Raw genomic sequence first — 13,370 nt, forward strand, 5'->3', positions numbered from 1 at the left:
GCACCTCTGATCATCTTTTGTTTGTGAGACTTCATTATTTTCTCTCCTTCAGAAAGCACATCACATACCTGTGGATTTTAGCTCCTTGATATTTACCCACAGGTAAGAACCATCATTAAGTATTTCTAAGACCCTGACAATGACATTTTTCTTTTTCTTCTCATTAGTTTCAAAACAGGCACTGAAAAACCTGCATATAGCTAGAATCACAAAGAGAATTTCTGGACTAGGGCCGTGCCTGGAACAAGAACAGAGAAAATTAGGGTCTATTGTCAGCACATGTGTAAAATAAGTGATGGCTGCTCTCTGGCCTCACATCTAAGCCATTCTTTTTCTTAGCCTCTCAGATCCCTCCACTCCCCATTAACATACGGAAAACAAATTTCATTTGGCACCTGCAAATTATTTTGTCTACATTTGTTGGCAAAATAATTTGTAGTCAAATATAGACAATCAGCATTGTCTGCACTTTGAAGAATACTTCAGAATCATGAATACACCCAAAACATATTTGTATTATATCATGAATAGTAGAACTAGGTAATACATCAATTTAGGAAGTAAAGTTTTCTAAGACTTCATGTTCTAATTCAAAGATAACTAATATCATATTAGAATGGACTTTGCTTTGATAAAGCAGTGTTCTTTGGGCAGAAAATTCAGTATATTGTATTAATAGAAATCACAGTTGGGATGAAGAGAGGTTACTGAGGGATGAATTTGAATATATAGCCAAAAGGAAGGGGTAGTAGACCAAACAATGATTTGGTATTGTTCCAAGTGCAATGACAAGCCTCTGAAATATTTTTTAGCTAAACTATAATATAATTTTACCTGTTATGTGAATTATATTTTTATATAAGCAAGATAAAAGACAAGGAGGAACATATGATAGTGTCTAAAAATAGGTAGCCATAGACATGGAGGGAAATGAAAAATTTGGAAACATACTTTAAACTACCAGGTTTTTTGATGGATTAGATGTGATTGGAAAGGAAAAAGGAAGGGTCAAAATGTCTCTTAGGTTCTTTGCTTGAGCAAGTGGGTGGGTAATAGAACCAATTTTATGAAATGACAAAGACTGGAGAAGAAACAAAATTTGAAGAAGTATCAAGATGTCTGATTTAGTCATGTTAAGCTGGAAACACCTATTAGATAGCTAAGTGAAGATATCTAGTAAGTAGTTGTTCATATGTATCTGAAACTCCATTTGTCATATTTCCTAGCAGGAGTACCCTAGCCTATTTCACCATATTTATATGAATAAGAACCAGATGTTTTCTCTGGGCTGCCATAGCTCTTCAGACAAAAAGACCCAAAACCAGACAGTGCATCATGGTGTATATTTCAGGAACCATTCTTCTGGGGACAAACTACATAGTCACACCTGGCTATACTGATTCCTTGTCTACCTGCTTATACAACTTTGGCAATAAATCAAGAGAAAAGAAAATAATCACTTCTAAGGGGCATAAATCAAGTTGTATTTCCATAATGTTTCTGAGAAATGTTAGAATGTCATCAACAAAGATTTCCAAATCATATGTGTGTTCTACATCAGTCCTCTCTGAACACTCTGGCCATTTTTGGTGTATGTATTGGTAAAGAAGACATATTTTCAGGCTGAGCCAGGTTCCTGGACCTGTTGGTTATGTTAGGAAATTGAAGTGGGGAAAAAAGGGAAGGGGCAAGATGCTTAAGACTTATAGGTCATTAGGGAAGAATGGTTGGTGAAGTTGTGAAGGAAGTATAATAGAGAAACTTTAAAGAAAGAGTAAAGGAAAAAATGGTAGAGTACAGAAAAGATTCCAACAAAGTTGAGATGAAGGGTTTAATATTTTGGCCTCTAGAGATTACTTTGTAATAATTAGGTAGGAAATTCCATTGCTATGATATGTAATTATTGTTTTCTATGGGATGAGGGTTTGGAGAGCTGCCGATGGGGGACAAAAGTCAATTTGGAGGAACTTTTGGCAGCAAGGGAAATTATATAACATACGTTGCCAGGGTTTTCAACTATGGGTAGGAATAATGTCCAATTCTAAATTGTGGACCTCCAAGCCAGAAATTCTGAAAGGATGACCCTCACCCTGTGTTAATTGTAAATTAAAATATCTATAGCAAGGCCGGGCGCGGTGGCTCACGCCTGTAATCCTAGCACTCTGGGAGGCCGAGGCGGGCGGATTGCTCGAGGTCAGGAGTTCAAAAACCAGCCTGAGCAAGACCCCGTCTCTACCAAAATATAGAAAGAAATTAATTGACTAACTAAAAATATATATACAAAAAAAATTAGCCGGGCATGGTGGCGCATGCCTGTAGTCCCAGCTACTAGGGAGGCTGAGGCAGTAGGATCGCTGAGCCCAGGAGATTGAGGTTGCTGTGAGCCAGGCTGACGCCACGGCACTCACTCTAGCCTGGGCAAGAAAGTGAGACTCTGTCTCAAAAAAAAAAAAAAAAAAAAAAAAAAAAAAAAAAAAAAAAAAAAAAATATCTATAGCAGAGGGAAGCCCCTACTTCTTTAATATCCCCCATTAGCTACAGTGTAGCCAGAATTATGCTTCTGGGTAGAATGTTGTGAGCACTCTGCCAAGGGAGTGCCTGGGTTGCCAGTAGGCCAGTAATGTCACAATGTACCTCACTTTTAGTTAATAGAAATTCTGAGGGAAGAATGCTTTCTCTCGATTTCAGTAATGCTGTATGCCGCACCCATGAATTTTATGCAAGAAGAATCTCACCTGGATATTGGTAAGATTTCATAATTCTTAAATGCAATGATCATGCCAAAGAATATGAGTAGCAAGTCAACAGATTTTTAGGAAAATTGAGTAACAGTCCATTGCACATTGTACTTAAAAAGACAATTACATTCCAATGGTTCAGAGCAAAAAGGAGTGAAAGACAAGAGTAATATGCACCATCCAGATCCTGTTATCTACAGTGAGGGGACAATAATAACTTTTATAAATGGCGAGGGCCAGTGTTTGCTGCTATTGGGATCACTTTGAGCTTTATTGTCCAGCTTGTGCACAGACTTCCTGCCCTGTCATCCTCAAATTGTTATGTTCCTATGATTTTTTTATATTGTCTCACTGTTGCTCTCTAGTTTCTAGTGCCAGATTCTTGACATGGGATTCACAGTTAAATGAACCAAAATGTAAAGTCATTACTTTCTGCCTTTTTGTCTCTGGTGGCTTGTGTAACACTGTGTTTTTCTGTTTGATATTTGCAATAGAAATATTAGATGTCAAAAGAAAAAAAAAGACAGGAATGATGCTGAAAAGGTCTCTGAAGGGGATATGAGACTTAAAACTGAAATTTTTAATGGTGACTCTTTCTGTCAATCAGGGAGTAGAAAAAAGCAATCAACTGAGCTTAAGAAATTTCAATACAGCACCCTTTTTAAAAAAGGTTTTGTTATTTTAAAAATTATTTTTATATAGGCAGATGACTTTAATGTGTGCTTTCAAAAAATTGGACACGGCAATAACTCCCCTGGAAATCTTCTTAATCTTCAAATGTGTGTGAATATATTCTGTATAATATATGGCCAGGTTCAAATATACATCTGATGATAGGGACATCCAAGATCATCTAACAGAAGTTTTGTTTTTTTTTTTTTTTTTTAATTTGATGGTTTAGCAAACTTAAAACTGGAAGAAATATTATATATGCCTAATATTTCATAGTTCAGTAAAAGCAGAGCAGGAAGTACTTACCTCCAAGGACTATATTTTCCAAACAACCCAATTAAAAATGATGCATGGTATGTCTGGATTTCAGAAAGACATTTGATAAAATCACTCACTACCCTTGTAAGGAAGATGGATGAATAAATGTTAGATGAGAGTACTAATAAGTGAAAACTTAGTTTGATTTTAAATTAGTATTGTAACAGTCTTACAGGTTTTAAGGTCTGTCTTGAAGAATAGGGATTCTCTCTCCTTTGTGTGATTTCAGAGCATGTTACCATGTTACCAAAACCAATGAGTAGAAGTCAAATTATATAGTTTGATTGGTTTAAAGACGTAATAGAGTTTCTTAAGAGGTAGTGAATTTCCCATCACTAGACATATTCTACCAAAGAGATAGAAACCTATATCTGATAAGGGGTTGGAAAAATCTAACGTAACGGTTCTCAGAATGCTTGGTGTTATGATCCCTCCTTTATATACTTAAAAAATTACTGAGGATTCAAAATAAGTATTTGTTTATGTGTATTATGTCTATTAATAAAATGAAACTAAGAAATTTCAAAAAGTTATTTATTCATTTAAAAATAACAGTAAACCTTCCATCTTAACATAAATAACATAGCTTTGTGAAATTATCTATTTTTCAATAAAAGTTAGTGAGAAGAGTGTCATATTTTATGGTTGTTTGGTTTAATAGAAGAGAGCAAATTCTCATATCTTCTCATTTGGTAAGTTCAGGTATGTGTTATGATTTGAGATGTTAAAAATAATCTGCTGTTACACAGTTATGTAGTTTGAAGTGAGGGATGATATTTTCATTGCCTTTTCAGATAATTGTAGATATGTAGATATGGGGAAACTCAGTAAGTGGAAGTTTTTTAAAGGTTAATTGCAATGTGGAATCTGAAACCATACCAATGAGCTTTTCATATCTGTTACATAACAAGGCATTGCCTTAACTTGCACTTTGATCATTTACCCATGTACAATCTTGTAACATTATATATTAGTCATTTGCAAAATATTGGCTCACTGAGTTATGCAAATCTTCCAAATATTGACATTTCATTATATAATATTAAAAAATCACATTTGTTAATGCCATCACTCATCTAATCAGAAAAAAAAATTAAGTATTGAGAAGCTGTCAAGTTCACTGTGATGGATACAGATCTTCCAAAATTCTGATTTTTGCACTGAAAGATCAAATTTTTTCATAGGTCACAAATAATGTTAGTTTTTTTTTTTTTTGAAGTGACAGTCTCACTTTGTTATTTTTTTCAGAAAATGCCTGCCAAATATCCATGTCTGAAAAAAAAACATAGTTTGTATGTCAATCATTTTGTCAAATAAAAATGATGTTCTGTGAAAAAAACAAAATAAAACAAAAACTAGTCCAGCTCAACTAAATTATATAAGTATTTTTCCTAAGAAATAACTATTGTACTATTGTATAAAAACCACTTCTTTTGTATTTTACATTTCATAACATAGAATATTAACATAGATATGCTCAAAGGATAAAATTTAATTAAATTAATAATTTTTACTGTTTCTTCAAGGACATAAAACAGGTAATGTTGTTGTTACCAGTGTGTGGACTTGAAAAACAGTGACTACTAATTTTATTTATGCCACTGCCTTGATTCCTCCTAAGGCATCATCAGTTTTACCCACCACTACTTTTGCACCATCAGTGAAAATATCAACACAATGAAAAAGGCGGAGTGTCTTAGTATCATTATGAATATAGTTTTAACCTCTGGAAATCTCTGACAGGGTCTGTGGTACTTCTAGCTTTTCATGAATCATGTTTCAAGAACTCTTGGCCTAGTGATTAATAGTATAAAGTCTAGATTTAAGTTACTTTGATTTGAATTCTGGCTACACTAACAAGTCATATGAACTTGGGCAAGTTACACAACATTTGTAAGCTTCTTTCTTTTTTTTTTTTTATTTCAGCATATTACAGGGTCACAAATGTTTAGGTTACTTACATCTATTGTCTTAGCCCCACCCGAGTCAGAGCTTCAGGTATGTCCATTCCCCCAGACGGTATGCACCACACCTTTAGGTATATACACCCATCCCTTCCCACCCCCTCCCACTTACCTGACACCTGATGAATGTTACTACTATATGTGCACTTAAGTGTTGATCAGTTAATAGCAATTTGATGGTGAGTATACATGGTGCTTGTTTTTCCATTCTTGTGATAGTTCACTTAGTAGAATGGGCTCCAACTCTATCCTGGATAATACAAGAGGTGCTAGATAACCATTGTTTTTTATGGGTGAGTAGAACTCCATGGTATACATATACCACATTTTATACTCATGTATTGATGGGCACTTGGGTTGTTTCCACATCTTTGCAATTGTGAATTGTGCTGCTATTAACATTCTAGTGCAGATGTCTTTTTTATAGAATGTCTTTTTTTCCTTTGGGTAGATGCCCAGTAACGAGATTGTTGTATGAAATGGTAGTTCTACTTGTAGCTCTTTGAGATATTTCCATATTACTTTCCACAGAGGTTGTATTATTTCTGTAAAAAGCAGGAACAATCATAATAACCATTACATAGGGTAGTTGTGAATTTTTAAGGTGAAAATGTTATGAACCAACAAGCACATTATTGACTATAGTTGGTATATTTTTGTATATTTCACTACTTAGGTGATAATGATCTAGTAATATTGAAAAAGAAATTTGTGTGGTGATTTAGACCACTTAGAAATTAGAATAAATTCCCTTAGTTCCTCTGTATCCTAGGGGATTGGTTCAAACCTTCCCCCCAAAACCATGATCCTTGCATGTTTAAATGTTACATAAAATGGCTTAGTATTTGCACATAACCTACACGCATACTCTCTTATATTTTAAATCATCTCTAAATTATTTATAATACCTAATACAATATAAACACTGTGCAAATAGTTGTTATAATATATAATACAAAATATGTGTATTATAATTTTTTTAGGTTTTTTTCCCCAAATATGTTTAATCCAAGTTCAGTTAAATTTGTGGGTGAGGAATTCACAGATACAGAAGGTCAATTCTACCTTTAAAATACATAGAATGATAAGGTTCCCTAATTATTTTTGACTTGTAAAAACTACCACCACCACAAAATTTATGATATAGCTTCAGCAAGAGATATTTGAAGAAGAAGACATTAAATCTCCTTCTCTGAAACAAAATCAACGCAGATAAACACACCAACAGTAAAAATAGTAAGCATGATATGTGATAGCAGCTTCAAGCCTACCTCTTCTAACCAGAATGCTATGTGTAAATGCTTCCTGAATAGCCATTTTTTTTTTTTTTTTCTTTTTTGAGACAGAGTCTTGCTTTGTTGCCCAGGCTAGAGTGAGTGCCGTGGCATCAGCTTAGCTCACAGCAACCTCAAACTCCTGGGCTCGAGTGATCCTTCTGCCTCAGCCTCCCGGGTAGCTGGGACTACAGGCATGCGCCACCATGCCCGGCTAATTTTATATATATATATTAGTTGGCCAATTAATTTCTTTCTATTTATAGTAGAGACGGGGTCTCGCTCTTGCTCAGGCTGGTTTTGAACTCCTGACCTTGAGCAATCCGCCCGCCTCGGCCTCCCAAGAGCTAGGATTACAGGCGTGAGCCACAGCGCCCGGCCTTTGAATAGCCACTTTGATCCAGCAATCTCACTACTGGATATTTGTCCAAATGAAAAAAAGACATTCTATAAAAAAGACACCTGCACTTGAATGTTTATAGCAGCACAATTCATAATTGCAAAGATGTGGAAACAACTCAAGTGCCCATCAATATATGAGTGGGTTGATAAAATGTGGTATGTGTATACCATGGAGTACTATTCAGCCATAAAAAATGGTGAACTAATACCTCTTGTATTACCCTGAATGGAACTGGAGACCATTCTTTTAAGTGATGCATCACAAGAATTGAAAAACAAACACTACATGGACTCACTCTTAAATTGTAACTAGTCGATTAGCACTCATATGGAAGTAACATTCATCAGAAATCAATCAGGTGCCAGTGGGTAGAAAGGGATGGATAAATTCACACCTAACAGATACAATGCACGCTATCTTGGGGATGCACACACTTATAACTTTGGTTCAAATGGTACAAAAGCAATTTATGTAAACAAAATATACCCCCGTGATTTTCTGAAATAACAAATAATTTAAAAAAGAAAACAAACAAATAAATAAATAGTATGTCCTGTGACATACTTTTGCCTTATTTCTAACTTTTTGCAGTGGAGCACAGAGGTTAATGAAGGGCTATGAAAGTTGAGTACCTGGATTTGACTACCAGCCTAGCCTCTTATAAGCAGTGTGAATGTAGGCATTTTCCTTAACCACTGTTAATGTCAGTTTCTTTATCTGAAAAATGAGCATAACATTTGTACCTACTTCATGGAGCATGTTTGAGTATTCACATTTGTAAAGTACCTAGAACAATACCTGTCACAGAGTAGAGCATGCTCTCAATTTCCTTTTTTGGTAAAGGTACTACTTACTACTTCTGGCAAACTTTCACATGTCTAATGAGCAATGTATATATTTCACAAAACTGCCCCAGGCTCAGGATTTCAAAGATAAGTGAACTCATTGTTCTTAAAGTCAACATGTAAATTTGGCTTTAGACAAATTCTCAGTGAGCATAGATGACATAACTACATCAGGTGTGTCAGAGAAAAGAGTGAGATACATATTCAAAATATTTAAGTCAGTAAATCATGGATACTACTGATCAAGAAAACAAATGCTAGTTCTACCCTGGAGCAGGGACTCGAATCCTGAGTAGGCATAGCCCCTTCATTGCTGGATCACAGGGGATCTAGACAAGTAGAATAACCACAGCACTTGCTGTGGGCTCAGTGTGGCTGTACCTGGGCATATTAGCAAAATATCAGTTCAGAAGAAACGGTAAGCTTGGTTTGACTGGCTGCTGGTTCCTTTTATTTTATCCCACCTCGATACTAAGAAATGAATAATTTCCAGAGTGAAGTAAAGAAATGCAGGAGATTGAGCACAGGAGTTCTATTCCTGACTTCTTATGAACTTGAACAGACTGAGTAAGTTGAAGAACCAACTAAACTTTATAACTCAGAGTCAAAGTACCTAGTTCATTGTGGAGCTAGAACCGTGGGAGTGAGAGGGAAGGACCATAATTTAAAATGATGATGAGAAAATATCACCATCTTACTCAGCATAATTGTTGCTGGGGTGCCTTTGAGTCATTGCTGCTAACTTCACTTTAGAAAAATGCTTTTACTCCTGTGAGCAGACACTGCAGGAGGCAGTGTATCTGTGGAGGAACCAGCTAGACTGGATCCTGTCCTGAAACTCATCAAAGGCCTTGTGAGGTCAGTTACTATTGCAAAATCTCCTAAGCATTGTTCCTCACAGAGGCAGGGAGAGTTCAGCTGGGGTTTTTTAATCCCACAAGAAGTCAGAGGCATTGGCATTTAGCAAATCCGCTTTTAATTTTCTCACTGAGAAAATTCAATTGAGACATCATTAAAAGAAAAGAGCCCAGCATGGCACCATTTGTCAAGTCTGTCTTTGAGTTATCACTGCATTTTTAAGGGATGGTAAGTGATGGGCAGAATTATATTTTCTTGCTTCTGAATAAGCTTTTGCAAAAGAGACAACAATTCTTTTTAAGACAGAAACCAAAAAAAATTATATATAATTTTATATATAAAACATTACGTACCTTCTCTCAGCAGTAGATGACCAGTTAAGCAATACCATAGTTTCAAACTCAGATATAAGATTCAATTTGGAAGCCCCCCTGGGGCAAGTTAAAACCATAAATGAAGGACACCAGTTAAAAAGCAGGTTTTTTTTTTTTTCCTAAAAAGTGATAGGAAAACAGACAGAACAAAGATTACAACAAGCTTTGCAACCAGACAGACGATAGAGTAAATCAAAATTCAACCTTTTGTTATTTTAGGAAAGCTATTAAACTCTCAGTTTCTGTTCTTTCATCTAGAAAATAGAAATACTACTACTTTGCAAGTGTTTGGTAATTAAATATTAAGTTTGTATCAAGAGTCTGATATGACTTGAGGGTGTTCCCCAAAACTGATCTCCTCTCGCTTTACATGGATTTGGTCAGGGGCAGTGGCTTTTGTCAACAGCTGCTTGGAATTTTACTCTAGTATTAGATGAAGTTGAGGATCATGAGCACATATTGCATTTAATTGTCATGTCTTTTTGATCTCTTACATTAATTTTTAATTCTTTACTTTTTGGTCTTCTTTGTTAAACTTAAGCAATTCTAGGGTAGGGAATATTTTATATTTCCTATTGTAATTCTCGAATCAACTAGCTTCGTGAATAATACATAGAATGCACTAAAATATATTCATTATGGAAGTATAAATAAATGAATGAAATATATGAATCAGGAAGATTGGATGAAGAATTTATTTGAACAGATTTGACAGATGATCACTATAACAACAACCACAACTGCAACCACAGAACGCCACTATTTTTAACACAACATAAATAATAAAACCTATTTTTTATACTACAGAGAACCCTTGAGATTCTATAAGGAGCCATCTGTGGATATTTGTGAATATTCACAGTATTTTATATTTCTCTGTTTCTCTCATCAGATGTAGATTGGAGGGTGAGTGGAGAAAAACACATGGATAGGCTAAGTTGAGGACATTTCATGTATCAACTGTATAATCCATATTCATCCACAGAATGAGAACTATTTGTTTTTCCTCTATGAGCTTTTGGAGTAGCTTGTGAAACCCAAAGTTGCAAATGATAAAACTATATCACAAGTCTATTTTATTAAGGTTAATTAGGGAAAATAATGTAAAATATATGAAGACATTTCGAAGTGTGTTGTTAGAATTAGGTGGAAGGGTAGCTGTAGAACCCAGGAAGAGTATATGTATTGAAATTTGAGCTTGAAGAAAACAATTAAAGCTACAATCAGTAAAACTCAGGAACATAACCAAGGCGTGGGCATGTACTAAATGTGATTAAGAATCTTCAGGATGCATTGTAGGGTTATAGTGTTTTTGCATGGGAATAGAAGGCAAAGTAAGAATTTTGCAATTGATTTGTTAAGCAGTGGAGATTTATTGATAGTTTCTAAATAGCAGTCTATTTGATCATATTTTTGCTTCAAACAGTGTTGGATCTATCCTATATGAAGAATATTATCCATCTCTATTTCACAAATAGTAAAACACAACTAAAACAGTTTATTAAACATTAGGGTATATGAACATTCTGCAGTTCAAATACTGGCTATAATATTATTCTTCTAATGGGTATTTCTCAGATCTTAGAACTTAAGAGAGAATGGTTTGGGGTTTTATTTTTAATGATAAATTGGTTAAGACCTTTGAGATTTTCACAGTCCAAAGCTGAATGTCTGAGAAACCACAGGAAAAGAAAGGGAAAAAAAAAGTGTGTCTTTGTTATCATAGTTATGATAAGGTACTATTTTCCCCCAGTAGCTGAAAAACACAACAACAAAACCAAAAAGGGAGATAAATGTATCATCTTTTAGTCAGCAATAACTTGGAAGAAAAAGCAATACAGTCAGATCTGAGTAAATTTTAATGACTAGCTCATTCTTTCTGAAATATGTACAAGGAGGACAAAAGTATGTATTTCAAAAAACAATGGTGATGACACTGAATATTATTGTTTTCATGCCAAGCTAAGCCCATTAGGAAACAACCCTAAGAACCAGGAACAAGCCACTCAGACCCCTTGCATCTCCTCCTCTGTTTGCCTCCCTCTTCTCTCATTCAAAAGCAGGCACAGCTGGAGCTTCATTAGTGAGTGTCAGTGAGATGAGAGTTGTCATGACAATGGGATGTGGTTCTTTAGGTCAGAAGTTGCCTGTAACTACCACAGGGACTTATTTCTTCCTCAGAGTGGGGGAGTAGTGGGTGTGAACCAGCTTTTTCCATGACAGTTGATGATTTTGTCTATTCTCTCACAGAATTTCATCACAGTCCAGTTGATACAGAGATGGTCTCTGCAGCTAGTCGTAACTAAAGGTATAAAACTGCAGCAATATTGCATTTCAGATGGAAGTTCTTAGTTATATTTGGAGAAGTCTCCATAGCTAATTCAGATCTTGACAAGGCAAAATTTCACATGCTATTCTCCTCTCCCATGAACCCAGCATTTATTGCTCTGACCATATATATACAGGGCAACAGGTCTATTGCTTTTGAGCTCATAAGAGAATTGCCAATCAGTGTATTCAACTGCAACCTGCCCGTATATCATGTCCTTTTATTTCTTTTTCTATTATGCTTCCATGTCATTTTGTTAGTAATGCCATAGAGGACCGAACATATCACATCCCAATAATTCAGTTAAATAATTTCTTCTCCATGAGATGGGGTGCTTACTCATTTTTATGAGAATGTATTCTCCAGTATAGTAGCCACTGACCACACGTGGCTATTTAAATTGGAATTTACATAATAAAATTCAATGAAATTAAAAGTTCCTAAGTCACCCTAACCACCCACACTCACATGCTCAATAGTCACATTTGGCTAATGGCTACCACATTGAGCAGAATTGAAATAGACCATTTCATCAATATAGAAATTTTAGTTGGATAATTTTGCTCTAGACTCATGTTATTAAAAGGGTGGTCCACAAATCAGCAGCATTGGTACCTCCTAGAAACGGACACTCTTAAGTGTCATCTCAAATCTAATCTGCTTTTATAGTATTACATGCTGATTTGTATGCACATTAAAGTATGTAAAGCACTGGCCTAGGTCATAATCATAGCATGCAATAAGTGTTTAATGTATAAATGAATGAAAATATCCTCTTTCATTTTACATGTAAGAAAAAAATGCCCTCAAAGTCAGGTGGTTCAGTTTTATATTAGAGTCACCACTTTCTGTTTGGCATTATTATTTCCCCTTTAACACCACTGTATTTTTTAAGGCGAATAAATGGAGGATTAGGCTATATAAAATATGTAGTTCATATATGGCTGAGTGAAGTACTTTACATTTTTCAGCTACTGTTTCAGGATACCCTATTCATCAAAATATATTAGCATGTCTCTATAATATCTCTCTTCCATTTCATAGCCATTGGTTCTAGGGGTGACAGCCATAATGACGTTTTGTGATGCCACAAGAGAAACAATGAATGATTTATCCAGAAATATTTGTGGGAAGTTAGTCATGGGGGAATTTAAGTTTGATTGAATGGAAAACTGCAGGAGGTATAATTTCTTCATCATCTGGGACCTTGAGGGAAAGAAGACATGTTAGGGAAAGTTTCCCTTTCTTTGAAAATATTATAAACATTAATCTTTTAATTCTTTGTTGTATAAAGATCTTGCTAAGTTGAAGGACCTGTCTTCAGATAAAGATTTTTAGGGGGAAGATTCTTGATACTTATCTGTATTGATATTATCACCTTGGATATTTGAGTATTGTGGCTACTTTTTTAAAAAAACTGATTTTTGTTTTCATATTACTTGATTCATCTCCTTTCACTTGATGGATATATTGGGTTTGTCTGTGTCATTGCTGGAGTTTTATGGGGCAACTCATTTCCTATATTCAAAGGAAAGACCTCCAAATGGTGGTATTTTGAATGCCTGTGTATATGTGCACATGCATGAATGTGTGTG

General features: G+C 35.1%; 1 protein-coding gene across 5 annotated transcripts in view; it reads left to right on the forward strand.

Annotated features, from left to right (window-relative positions):
• Positions 1-13,370, forward strand: part of LRRC4C (leucine rich repeat containing 4C) — a 1,172,848-nt gene that overhangs the window by 419,819 nt on the left and 739,659 nt on the right. Inside the window, exon 3 of one of the 5 annotated variants that reach the window (XM_076002025.1) lies at positions 2,689-2,745. The exons of the other annotated variants lie outside the window; for them this stretch is intronic. The gene's annotated coding sequence lies outside the window, so the exon portion shown is untranslated. The remainder of the gene's footprint in view (positions 1-2,688; positions 2,746-13,370) is intronic. 5 annotated transcript variants of the gene reach the window in all.

Source organism: Microcebus murinus, chromosome 4 (genome assembly GCF_040939455.1).
Source record: "Microcebus murinus isolate Inina chromosome 4, M.murinus_Inina_mat1.0, whole genome shotgun sequence".
In the NCBI taxonomy this organism is placed as follows: Eukaryota; Metazoa; Chordata; class Mammalia; order Primates; family Cheirogaleidae; genus Microcebus; species Microcebus murinus.